At 43.0% G+C, this 3,958-nt stretch overlaps 1 protein-coding gene across 3 annotated transcripts in view; it reads left to right on the forward strand.

Moving 5' to 3' along the window:
• Positions 1-1,926, forward strand: part of LOC311042490 (uncharacterized protein) — an 80,175-nt gene extending 78,249 nt beyond the window's left edge. For all 3 annotated transcript variants that reach the window (XM_084053252.1, XM_084053253.1, XM_084053254.1), the window contains exon 18: positions 1-1,926. This exon is cut by the window's left edge and continues 918 nt beyond it. The gene's annotated coding sequence lies outside the window, so the exon portion shown is untranslated.
• The last annotated feature ends 2,032 nt before the right edge of the window (positions 1,927-3,958 follow it).

Below are 3,958 nucleotides of genomic sequence, written 5' to 3' on the forward strand. Positions count from 1 at the left end.
ATTTTACCAATAACTCAGGTGCTAGACAACCTAGGATCTAATACTACATTTTCAAGGATGAGGAATACAGTGGTACTGTTTACAACATGCTAGTAACTACCTAACTAACAACAATACATGAGGAGGCTGATACTTGTGTCATATTACACCTAGAAGATGCTGTGAAGGAAGGGTATAGCAAGCAAGGTCACAATACACACAGTAGACACGGATGTGCTGGTCCTGGCAGTAACTGCAGCCCAACGCCTCCACTTGACTGAGCTGTGGGTTGCTTTTGGAACTGGGAAAAGTTTCCGTTACTGTAAAGGGAATCAGACCCTGGGCGAGTTAGACCCAGACTCCCTCACCAGAACCCCTTCGAGGCGTGCTAATTCCTCTCTGGTTACTGGAATTTTAACCTTACTCCTACTTATCGCTTTATCTAGAATGGATAAACTCTGTCTCTTGAGTTCAACCAAGAGGACCTATTCTCGGTAGATTACAAGTGGCTTCCGACAACGACTAGACTCAGACTTGGACTAGACATTGCTCAAAATTCAGGCACAAATCTAAAATAAGATTTAATAACACTCAGTGATCGGAAACCAATACTATTGCCTTGGCGTCTTTGACCAGCAGTTACGGGACACAACTACTGTTGTATCTGCGTGTGCTCCAACATCAACTGTAACAGACCTAATTTCACTCCTGGCTCTGCGTTATTACACGGCAGCTAGTGTCTAGTGATCTCTCGTGAGTAGCGCTCTGTATCCTGCTTTTATAGGAAATAAATGAGAGCCACTCGTTGAGAAATGAACCTAGCACCAACCACCTTACTTAGTAATAAATAGCAGATAGCTGAGAATGAAACTTTAGACCGTTGACAGGGCCTGTCCCAACCTGTGTCAGTTAGAGAGAAACTCTCAAACACGGGTTAGCTCCTATACTAATGTAGTAATATGTGTTAGCAATCTTACCACAAAAATACAGGAAAAGGACAAAATACCCGGATATCTTTCTTGGCTAATGAGGCAGTGGGGAGGCAGTCGTCACACGAGAATGAAGTTCAATAAAAAGGATTTATTAAGAAGTGAGTTACAAAAATAGAGAATAAAGTATTGAAAAGAGAAGAAGGCCACCGAAGTGGCTAGCAGCTAAATCTGAGCAAAACAGAAGTCTCTAGATGCAAAGTCCAGGAAAAATCTGCCCATCCCTGGGCGACCGGAGGTTAAGTACATCAACCCCTGTGGCAGAACACTGTCATTACATGGCATCGCTCACCCCTCCCTTCCAGTCCATGATAGATATGTTTTGTGGACCAGATTGATATGATCTAGAAATATCGATCTAACCAGTCAAATTAATATAGTGATGTCTTTTTGGGCCTGTACTTCCGTCTTTTAAACATGCCTTTTGTAACTCTACTATACTTTCTCTACCAAGGCCATGTAGCTGGCTCCATATTTGCTATCTGGTGCCGGCTCCATATGTTTCCAATCAGTAAAAACATGTCTTGGGCAACACTTTGTGATTAAATGCCATATGACCTGTATCTGTATAAGATGATCTGTATGACCGGGATATTGTCACTAATTTACTCTGTCAGCTGTCACCCTGTCACAGATAAACCTGCCACATGTCCTATGATATCGAAGGAATAACTTGTTTATGGAACCGAGAATTGTACACAAGGACACCCTAAGATGAACAACAACTTAATATTAAGACAGCCAGACGCCTGTCCATCCTACTACTCCCATCCTACGTCTGAGGGTCTTAAAGCCAATCATAAGGATGCACCTATGTCTGATGTCATTGAAGTCCAACTGTGTATAAATACCATTGTTTGTTAGTACAATATCAGTGTGTGATTATTATAATTGTCTGTAACTTGTACTGCCTCCGTGTACACACTCGAGCAATACAGACTGATCATTTTTGGACGTACCAGGTGTCTGACTCACTTTTTTTTTTACATTTTGGAAAAGAAATGCCAATTTAACGCCACCCACTCTTCCTTGGTGCCCAACTGCCCATGCACCTATCCTGTTACCTTCAAATCATGTATATTTTACCTTATTTCCACCATTTTCGAAAGCATATACAGGGTTCTCATGTGCCCACTCTTATGGTTAACTTACCCAGTACTAGTTTAATCATATTGGCATAAATATATATAATCAGCATTTATTTCACATACTGTACCATGTTAGCCAGCCTGGGGTCGCTTGGCAGACAAGCCCCACATGATCTTCTGTCACACTCTATAGCCAATCTTATTTTTTTCCCTACTTTTTCCCCACTCAGTTCTATACTTTACTTTAGTTTTTTCTTTAGACTTTCAACTTATGTTCTGAGCCGGGTTGTACAGTGGCATTGTCATGCTTGCAGGTTTGTTGTGGTTTGAACTTACAGTCTATGGGTTTGAATGGAGGGAGTTAGGATGTGGGGGCAGAGACCATGGCCCCTATTCTGGGTGAACTTGGAACAAACCGCTAATTACGGAGTGCGGACTAGGCAAGAGGCGTTGCCCCGCAAAATTTGGTATTCTGTGGTACTTCCCCACCCGCAAAACACCTGCGCTCCCCGTTACATTATGCATAGGTGTGGTTTGGGCGTTACACAAATCAAACCAATCAGTGTGCCAGGTGCCATTGCCTTTAAGAGCAGGCTGCGTAACCCACAACACGCAATCCCACAATGGAGGAAGCCGAGGAACCAGCGCTTGGTCGGGCAAAGAAATTTTCAGATGATGAAGTGAAGGCGCTCGTGCATGAGGTCAAGGCAAGGCAGGTGAGGATCTACGGGTCCTCACATAAACCGACGACGAGGGATGATGCAAGGCAGGCGTGGGTCGAGGTAGCGGCGGCGGTGTCGGCCTTTTCTGGCATCCACAGAAGTGTGGATCAATGCAAGAAAAGGTTCGATACCACCAAAAGAACGGGGAAAAAAAAGGTTTGTTGCATATATGTGTAATTTGGAAAATAATGGAAATGGGCTCAAGCCTTTGTCCTCGCGATTAATCCATTGGGATTTTCCCTTGATTTTATCATACTGCTGTACCTTGAAATTGTCAATAAAATATTCCCTCAATCACTCCAAGGCCGCCGCTAACAGACGGGAACTGCTGGCCACAGGGGGAGGATGAAGCACGGTGGAGGCCCTCACTCCAGCCGAAGACCTTGCCGCCTCCACTCTCTTCCCCGAGAGCATATATGGCATCGGCGGACCAGCGGAGGTTGGCGGGGCAGAGGGAGGTAATTCAATAATTTTGCCAATTGCACCTGGTTTTGTTAAGGTCTATTTCTTAGGAGTAAGACCATGCTTAAGACATTGATGGTCAGAAACGACACACTTGCGTATGCGCAATCAGATATTATTATGACCGCCATGTGTGTAGGTAGGCTTATTCTAGTCCTGAAACATGACTGTCATTATACAAGCGTCATGTGAACCATGGCTAGGCCTATTCCAAACATTAACACCTTCCGTGCATGAGGAGCAGGTGTTTCTTAATTACTTACTTAATTCCAACGAAAAGTAAAAGAAGTGGGCAGCACCATGTCTAACTCAAACGAAAAAACATCAAACAATTGTTCTAGATAATAATCACAGGATAAAAATCCACAAATGATTGTTTATTAATTAAATCCGTCCATAAATGGACGTCAAACCCTCAATTTATGTAGCGTCAACTTTAATAATCAACAGTAGGCCTACTTCCTCCACAAAGTTAACCCCAAAAATGAAACCGATCCAAGTTCTACAGTCAGCGCAAATACTCTAAATTTGAAGGGAAATCTCACCAAAAGAAAACATGGAAATCAACATGACTAGATTAAACAAGGTCCTTACACACCGGGCCGATTTCTTTCATGCGAACAATACTTTTTTTTATAACCTTTTTAAAGTCAATGCAAGCTACATGGAGCGAAAAAGCGGCTTTTAATTATTCGGAGTCCGAATTTTGCGTATATTC

Source organism: Gymnoscopelus microlampas (genome assembly GCF_963454915.1).
Source record: "Gymnoscopelus microlampas genome assembly, chromosome: 3".
Classification (NCBI taxonomy): domain Eukaryota; kingdom Metazoa; phylum Chordata; class Actinopteri; order Myctophiformes; family Myctophidae; genus Gymnoscopelus; species Gymnoscopelus microlampas.